This window comes from Octopus bimaculoides, chromosome 24 (genome assembly GCF_046866305.1).
Source record: "Octopus bimaculoides isolate indiv1 chromosome 24, ASM4686630v1, whole genome shotgun sequence".
Classification (NCBI taxonomy): Eukaryota; Metazoa; Mollusca; class Cephalopoda; order Octopoda; family Octopodidae; genus Octopus; species Octopus bimaculoides.
In genome coordinates this window covers 14,461,573-14,471,391 of record NC_142951.1, presented here as the reverse complement: position 1 = coordinate 14,471,391, position 9,819 = coordinate 14,461,573, and positions in this window count along the sequence as shown.

The window sequence follows — 9,819 nt, the reverse complement described above, 5'->3', positions numbered from 1 at the left end:
AGTGCCAGTTTAATAATTAATGTTATAAAATTTAATAAGGGGCTCCCCCTTCACCAATTTTAAGTTTTGAACTTTGTCATCCATTTATTTGTCTATCTATTTATCTATTTATCCCTGTCCGTTTATTCTTAGAATATATTTGTCAACTAAATGTGGTGGTCCTATAGAAGACGGTGTTACTGTTGTTTTTAGTCCCAGGAAAACATTCATATCTATCTATCCATCTCTATATACACATATCTATATGCTTATTGAAATTAAAATTTTGAAAACGTGGTTTCTTGCATATTCGGAATCTCCGTCATCTAAAACATAGGGATAAAAAGTTCAAAATTTTAAGAGGGAGGGGTTTATTTTTTATTTTATTTATTATTATTATTATTATTATTATTATTATTTTGCATATTCGTAATCTCCGACATCTAAAACGTAGGAATCCGAAAAAAAATTTTTTCTAAAAGATGCATTTTTCAAGGAGAGGTGCGAAACTGCATTAGCCTCCCTCCCCTGATAAATAGGTAAAGTATTGCAGGAGGAAAGTGACTCGAAACTTCTCAAAACATTTTTTAAAATCTATCAAAATGGTCGTAGTGAGCAACACCTTCGAAAACGCATCGCTGCAACATTTCATTAAAAAAAAACACTTTGACAAGACAATGTGCTTTTCATGGAAATTACCGAGTCCTTTTGTTGACAAAATTCGAGTCAAATCGAAATTATGCTATATATATATATATATATATATATATATATTCATATTCTCCTGGTGAAGGCCGGTTTATGAGGTTACCCTGGGTTTCCCGTCCATGAAGGGTTTATGGCTTGTCGTCAGACCCCAAGACCTGTTGGATTCCTTTCGCTCCCTGGCCGAAGTTTTTCGCAGAGACCACGTGGTTTCTGCCAAATAGCTGACCAGCGCAGCACTTCTATATATTTTACGGGGGCCACTGGTCCCTCATAAATATGGAACGATTTGATCTCGGATACTCCCAATTTTTGAAATGCCGATTTTTTTTCTGCAGATTCGGAATCTCCGCAGTCGAAAAGTGGGTTTCTATAGAAATAAATAAATAAATAACCGAAGGGGAGTGCGGTCCATTTCCTTTACCTCCGTCGTAAGTTTACGTCCCCGTAAGCTAGCAGTTCGGCAAAAACAAACGATAGAATAAGTACTAGTTTAAAAAAAAAAAAACAAGAATTGGGGTCGATTCATTCGGTTGCAGTCTTAATCCGCGAAACGAATATAGGATAGCTAAGACCTTTATTCGGCGAAATTATTTCTCACAGGCTGGATGCTCTTGTTCCTTATCGTTGTTGCTATTAAGGAGACAACTGCACACTCTCCTTCGAAATTACGAGAATTCTCTCCCTTGCACCATCCGAGAAAATTTTTTATTAACATTAATGACTTGTTTTCTATTAATTGAAATTATAACAATTTCAGTTAATTAATGTTTACAAGTATTACCTGGAAACGAAAAAAAAAAATAGTGTGATGGGTGTAAAAAGAAGTGTATGAAACAAAGATGAAAACAAAAATGCGTGCAAACCAACCGGGGGTGGGGGGTGGAGAGAGGACTTTCGAAAAATTCACAAGATCCGAGTTTTTTCCTTGTAACTTTGAGGAAAATATCTTTGAATGAAATTTTATATAGATACCTTTCTATTCGCACTCAAAATACTAAGCGTGAAAAAGCATGATCTTTTTTTCCATGCAATTCAGATTTCGATGTGGATTGTTCTGGTTCATTATAAATGTTATTGTAGACAATCCATTCTTTATCACCAGTGATGAGTCATTTCAAAAAAGGTCGATTTCTTAGTAAAACTTTCAATATTTATGATGACATGAAAAACTTTCAATATTTATGATGACATGAAATCGCACTTACTATGCATGGCTTTAGAAAGTTTTAACTCTTCTTTCTAGCAAACAAGTGCATATTGTTCCTCGACTTTTACTCTACATCTTTTGCCTATTTGGATTGTTTGCTGCCTACTTTATCATTACTCTTTTAAAGATACTGATGACTTATTTGAATTTTGAATATATCATCATCATCGTCGTTTAACGTCCGCTTTCCATGCTAGTATGGGTTGGATTATTTGACTGAGGACTGGTGAAACCAGATGGCTACACCAGGCTCCAATCTGATTTGGCAGAGTTTCTACAGCTGGATGCCTTTCCTAACGCCAACCACTCCGAGAGTGTAGTGGGTGCTTTTACATGCCACCGGCACAAAGGCCAGTCAGGCGGTACTGGCAACGGCCATGCTCAAAATGGTGTATTTTACGTGCCACCTGCACAGGAGCCAGTTCAGCGGCACTGGCAACCACCTCGCTCGAATGTCTTTACACATGCCATCCGACACAAGTGCCAGGAAGGCGATGCTGGGCACAGGTGCCATATACACACATATATATATACATGCACATATAAATATATATACATGCACATATAAATATATATACATGCATATATAGATATATATATACATGCATATATAGATATATATATATACATGCATATATATACATATATATACATATATATATATATATATATATATATATATATATATATATATATATATATATATATATATATACATACATATATAATCATTAATAAATCATAGGGCAGCAAAAAAATTTTAGAAATTTATTTATTAATGATGATATATTTTTTGGCTAATTTCTGAAGGAAAATCGGCATTATTTTATTTACTGCCGATAAGTTAAAGCGCACATGCGCGGTATAATTTGAAAAATTAAGTGTGTAAACGCTGGTCGTATTTCTCTATGACTCGTGTTTACTCGCTTGTTCGTGGTACTCTGCTGAAGAAAGTTGTCCAAGTAAGATTTATTTTTAATTTGCTAAATAACTTGAAACCATGGTACAGAGTATAGACTGATAAAAGTTTTTATTTTTCATTCTCTTTCGAAATTATCCCTATTTTTGTGGTATAGAGTTTTTTGCTGCTCTTTCTAGCGGGTTAGATGTCCTATTATAGGCATCTCTGTATTTTAATGTATATACATATATATACACACATAATTGTACATACATATATATACATACATATCTTAGAGACAAGTTACTTGAAGCATTTAACGAAATAGAAGGGGATATAGCATCATACAACGTGGAAGACAATTGGAGATTTCTGCGGGACAACCTATTGAAAGCCACCGACCAGATTTGTGGGTGGTGTAAGGTCCCCTCCCGACCCAGAGTAACGTGGTGGTGGAACAAGGAGGTAGACAGGGCTATTAGACAAAAGAAACAGGCTTGGAAGGACTGGAAGAACGGTGGTAGCAGGGAATTGTACCAATGTGCCAGAAGGGAGGCTAGGCGACAGGTTTATTTAGCCAGAGGGGAAGCAGATAAGGAAAGATTTGCCAATGTTCTGCGCCGTGAGGACCAAAGACTCGAGGTATTTCGTGTTGCAAGACAGTGTAGGAGAGAGAATAGTGATGTTGTAGGAGAGAAATGTGTTTGCATGGATGATGGTACGCTTGCATTAAATGAGGATGCAAAGAAAGAGGTCTGGAGATGCCACTACGATAGATTGCTTAATAAAGAGAATGAATGGGAGAAAGAGAGCCTGCCGTATGTCGACCCAATAGAGGGACCAGCTATCCGAGTTGATAGTACCAGGGTAGATAAAGCAATTAAGAGTATGAAGACCGGGAAAGCCCCCGGCCCATCAGGAATCACTGCAGAGATGCTCAAAATATCTGGCAGTGTTGGCTATAGCCTAGTCACCCGTATTACGAACCAGGTGATACACGAAGGAGTCATACCCAATGACTGGTGTAGCAGCATCATAGTCAACTGCTACAAAGGTAAAAGTGACGCTTTAGATACAAATAATTACAGAGGCATCAAGCTGTTAGATCAGGTTATGAAAGTTACAGAGAGGGTCATAGCCCAACTAATTAGGGAGCGAATCAATTTAGATGAGATGCAGTTTGGGTTCGTGCCAGGTAAAAGCACTACTGATGCCTTATTTCTAGTGAGACAGTTGCAGGAGAAATACCTAGCTAAGGATAAACCTCTGTACCTGGCTTTCGTTGACATGGAGAAAGCCTTTGACAGGGTCCCCCGATCCCTTATCTGGTGGTCAATGAGGAAACTTGGGATAGAAGAATGGTTAGTGAGAGCTGTGCGAGCCATGTACAGAGATGCTGCCAGTAAGGTGAGGGTTGGAAATGAGTACAGCAATGAATTCCGGGTAGAGGTAGGGGTCCACCAAGGTTCCGTCCTCAGCCCCCTCTTATTTACCATAGTCCTCCAGGCAATCACAGAGGAGTTCAAGACAGGTTGCCCCTGGGAGCTCCTCTATTCTGATGACGTTGCCCTAATTGCGGAGTCACTATCAGAACTAGAGGAGAAGTTTCAGGTGTGGAAGCAAGGTCTAGAATTGAAGGGCCTTAGAGTCAACCTAGCTAAAACCAAAATCCTAATAAGTAGGAAGGTAGATAAAACACAAACCCCTTCAGGTAGATGGCCCTGCTCAGTATGTAGAAAAGGAGTAGGTAGTAACTCTATAAGATGTACCCGGTGCAAGCTATGGACACATAAGAGGTGCAGCAACATCAAAGGCAGGTTAACTAGGAAGTTAGTTTTTGTTTGTGGCAGATGTTCAGGTGCAATAAAGACTGCAAACAAACAGGAAACAACTTCTATCTCATTCCAGGGTGAAAAACTAGAGGTAGTCGATAGCTTCCGCTATCTGGGCGACCAAGTTAGTAGTGGGGGTGGGTGCGCTGAAAGTGTAGCTGCTAGAATTAGAATAGCCTGGGCAAAGTTTAGAGAGCTCTTACCCCTGCTGGCGACAAAGGGACTCTCACTCAGAGTAAAAGGCAGACTGTATGACGCATGCGTACGAACAACCATGCTACATGGCAGTGAAACATGGGCTGTAACTGCTGAGGACATACGTAAGCTCGCAAGGAATGAAGCCAGTATGCTCCGTTGGATGTGTAATGTCAATGTGAATACCCGTCAGAGTGTAAGTATCTTGAGAGAAAAGCTGAACATTAGAAGCATCAGTTGTGGTGTGCAAGAGAGACGATTGCGCTGGTATGGACATGTGGTGAGAATGGATGAGGATAGCTGCGTGAAAAAGTGCCACACCCTAACAGTTGAGGGAACCCGTGGAAGAGGTAGGCCCAGGAAGACCTGGGCTGAGGTGGTGAGGCAAGACCTTCGTACATTGGGCCTCACCGAGGCGATGACTACTGACCGAGACCTTTGGAAATGTGCTGTGCGTGAGAAGACCCGGCAAGCCAAGTAAGATCGTTGCCAGTGCCCCTGGACTGGTTCTTGTGCGGGTGGCACATGAGATGCACCATTTTGAGCGTGGCCGTTGCCAGTACCGCCTGACTGGCTCCTGTAGGATTTTCGAGCGAGATCGTTGCCAGTGCCCCTGGACTGGCTTGTGCGGGTGGCACATAAAAGACACCATTTCGAGCGTGGCCGTTTTCGTGCGGGTGACACGTAAAAGCACCCACTACACTCTCTGAGTGGTTGGCGTTAGGAAGGGCATCCAGCTGTAGAAACTCTGCCAAATCAGACTGGAGCCTGGTGTTGCCATCCGGTTTCACCAGTCCTCAGTCAAATCGTCCAACCCATGCTAGCATGGAGAGCGGACGTTAAACGATGATGATGATGATGATGATATACAAATATATATATGTATATATATATACATTTATATAAAGGAACATTAATCATAGAACAAACATCAAATTCGAGTCAACAACTTTATATACAACACCATACCTCAAATATTTGATCATAAATATTACCATGGTTCTTAAACATATAAAAATATACATATACATAAAAACACAAAAGGTAAAAAATATATATGCGAATAAAATACAAAGATAAGCCTATCAAAAGGTAAATATAAATGACTAAAAATTCATAAAAATTCTAAAGCATGTCGTGCTACTAAAAAACTGAATATACTAAGATAAAATAAAATATCAATCGAGCAAAAATATATTTTACTCCCGTCACACAAGAGTACTTCTAAAAGTTCAATTCTTAAAACCATGGTAGGTTAGTGTAAAAAGAGTTCCACAATATCAATTCAAACACACCTATGGCCATTTCGGGAGCTCATTGCCGTGGTTCAATTACATTCAAAGTGCATCACGGCAATAACCCCCTCATCAGGATGAACAGGAAACACGCATAGAACTGTGTCTTTATTGCCCACAAGGGGTGCACATAGACGGGACTTTACAAGACATGTGGGACATATAACAATGAAAGAATAAAATATGATATTAATGGCAATGAAAAATGGAAATGGAACCACTCACCCCACTTACGAGCAGCCCCATTTTCTACTTTTTAAAACCTGATCCCTCTAGCATATATCAAAACCCATTTCTTCCAATAACCTGTCGAAAGTCGTGTAATTGGGTAATAAATCCCAGTCATAGTTCAACTCTCAACAACTGTAACCATGCTCAAAAGTATACATTATCTCTTCTTGTTCCCTTGTTGGGAGCACACACCTGTGCCACTCCTCAATGTTATCGAACCCATTAGTTCCTGTTTCCTTTACTTCGTTCCATGAAAGAACTCATCTATCAATTCGTTATTGGATCCATATAGCATAGAAGCTTTACATTTCTTTTTCCTTTTTTTTTTTTGACTTGGGGGAAGGAGTTTGAAATTCTTTCTGTGTGCTTGCTTTCTTTTTTCGGTTTTTGTGTCGGATGGGAATAGGTAAGCTTGGTGTCTGCTAGTGAGGGGGTCTGAGAAGGTGTGGGTTGGGGTTTACAGTTCAAATCACTTGCCTTCTTTCTCTTCCTTACAACGACTTTCTCCCAATTACTCACTGTTGCTACTACTTCCTCCTCCTTTCTGGGTTCTTCCTTTCTAGAACTCTTCGACCTCTTCTTTTTGCTCCTCCATCTTGTTCAATCTCTTTTCCTCTGCTTTTTTGGTTTGTGAAGGGCACTCCGCTCTGATGTGGCCCTTCTGGCCACATCTAAAGCAGCGTGGGACTCTACCCTCCAGCATGACCATCATTATTGCTTCATCCATGATTATTAACTCTGTGATGTTTTCCAGAGTCTCTGTTGATCCTTAGACAATCATGTTTAATATTTGTCCCTTCCACAACACACTTTCCTTTTTTGTGGCCTGGAGAACTACTATGTTGTCCTCATTACCAAAGAGGACAGTGTCTGCTACCCAGGCTACATCAATTTCTGGTGGGATCCCTTCTACACAGATCCTTGTTGTTCTCAGTCCTCTGTAAGTGGGCAGAAGCACCACTTCCTCACTTTTAATAGATGTCACCACATGTTTCCTTGTAGACACCGCATCTCTGAACCTCACCTTCACCACTCCAAATATCGAACCTCTTGCAAGGTATGTAATGTCTCTCCAGGTCAGCCTCAGAGCCTTTTCCTCCTGTTCCATCGTTACAATATCAATTTTACCTTTACTTATTGAATAAGTTTGATAACTTATTGTCCTTTCCTTGATGCTGTCTTTTGTTTCTTGCAGTGGGGGAGGATCTTTATTCCTGTTCTATATTTAAGAGGTGAGGAATTATGTACATTATTCATATTATTTACAGTTAGCCACTATGCCATATGCCCGTGGGCATATGGCATAGTGAGTGGTTAAAAGTACGGGCTGCTAACCCCAAGATTCCGAGTTCGATTCCAGACAGTGACCTGAATAATAATAATAATAATAATAATAATATCGAAAAATACCTTAGGAATGAGAACCCAGGTTCGAAATTTCCCCAAGACACCTGATGAAGGCTGGAGGGTATATCAGCCAAAACGTTTTGTTAACAACAAACGAGATGAGGACAAATATCTGTCAATTGTAAATAATGTAAATCTTTATGCCTTCCAAATTCTGGCATTTTGCCACGTCAGCAAAATCCCTCTTTTCCATGTTTAATCTATTGTCCATCTTCCAGACAGCTTCCAACAATTCTTCTTCCGCTGACAATATGTCTGAGTAGCTATATTCTTCTACAAACGTGCTTTTCCCAAGCTATCTCTCCTCTGCAAGAAGAGAAAGCAGATACAAACAAACCATAAGCGCAAAAACCGCTGCAAAGCAGCACAAAATATTCAAACATTATAATAACACAACATTATAGAGAGAACATTATAATCACAGAACAAAACTAAAAAGCAAACACTATAATGCACAGAACAAATCTAAAAAGCTCATGCAACGCCGCAAGGCTAGTTTTAAAGATAAACCACAGGACCAGTCCAAATTTTCTAACAAAAAACTGAATTATTTCATTGCTAAACATGCAGGTGGCTGTTGTTAATAGAAATTTAAACTTGCCAGTTTCAAAACCCCATAAAACTATATATTATTTATATTTACTACATCTACTTTTACTTCTATACACGCTTTAGAATTTTTATGAATTTTTAGTTGTCTATATTTACCTTTTGATAGGCTTCTCTATATATTTGTATTTTACTCGCATATATATTTTTTACCTTCTGTGTTTTTATATTTTCTATATGTTTAAGAATCAGTGGTCGGAAATAAGGTAATGGATGACTCGTTCGAGAAAATAACATTCTTCCACTGCTCTAGGGATCAATTCTGTAGGTTTTTACTCCACTTTAAATGCTTTGCAACGTTTGTTTTTGAAAGTAGTGGTTTTCTGATTGCAGCCCTCCCAGTACTTCTTGATACACCAAATATTTTGGCTGTGTTCGTTATGCTAGCACATGCCATACGAGCACCAACAATTTGATTTCTTTGAAAGTCCAATAGATCTGACATTTTAATGAATTTTAATTACCTTTTTCTGATGATATCTGAAAAGAAACAGCAATTTTAGTAAAACATATTAAGCAACACTAATAATAAATAAAAAATTAAAAAAATAAACAAGCTTTTGATGGTTTTATAGATATTTCATAATTATGATGCTAGATGTGTCCATTATTTTCCCCAACACCTGTATATATATATATATATATATATATATATATATATATACATACATACATATATACAGTAACAAACTGAGGAAAAGAGTTCCTTCAAAGGGGTGTGTTAATCATCCAATTCACTGGTACGTCAGTTAAATACCATTTAAATATGGGTATAATGCAATTACAAAGATAAATTATACAGATACTATTGACAAACCAATAATTTATTTATTTTATAATTATATTACATAATATACAGTGAATATAATATTATATAAGAAACAATTATTAAAAAGGCCAAAAAGGCCAACAATTTGCTTTGACTTATATACATTTTCTGATATATATATATATATATATATATATATATATATATATATATACACACACACACACACACATAATAACAGTTACATTATATATATAAGTCACTTCAAGGTCATGGTTTAAAGATAGACAGAATTCCATGTGAAAGGACCGCTGGATTGTAAAAATTAGTTCAAATGTCTATGTATTATGAGTGTGAACGTTAACTATTCAATCATACATCAATTACAATTAAAAAACAACACAAACTCTTTAATAGACGATACAACAAAGTAAGTGCAATCCACAACCATCAAAATTCACTTCATTACATCTCAAACACATACTAATTGAAACCCGTTCATGTCCAAGAGAGTCTCTCGTCACCACAACATACGACGATGATATGTGTATGTGTATATATATTAGGTAGGTATATATATGTGTGTGTGTGTGTGTATGTATATATTTATATACGTATATACATGAATATGTACATATATGTATATATATATATATGTATCTCATCATCATCATTGTTTAACGTCT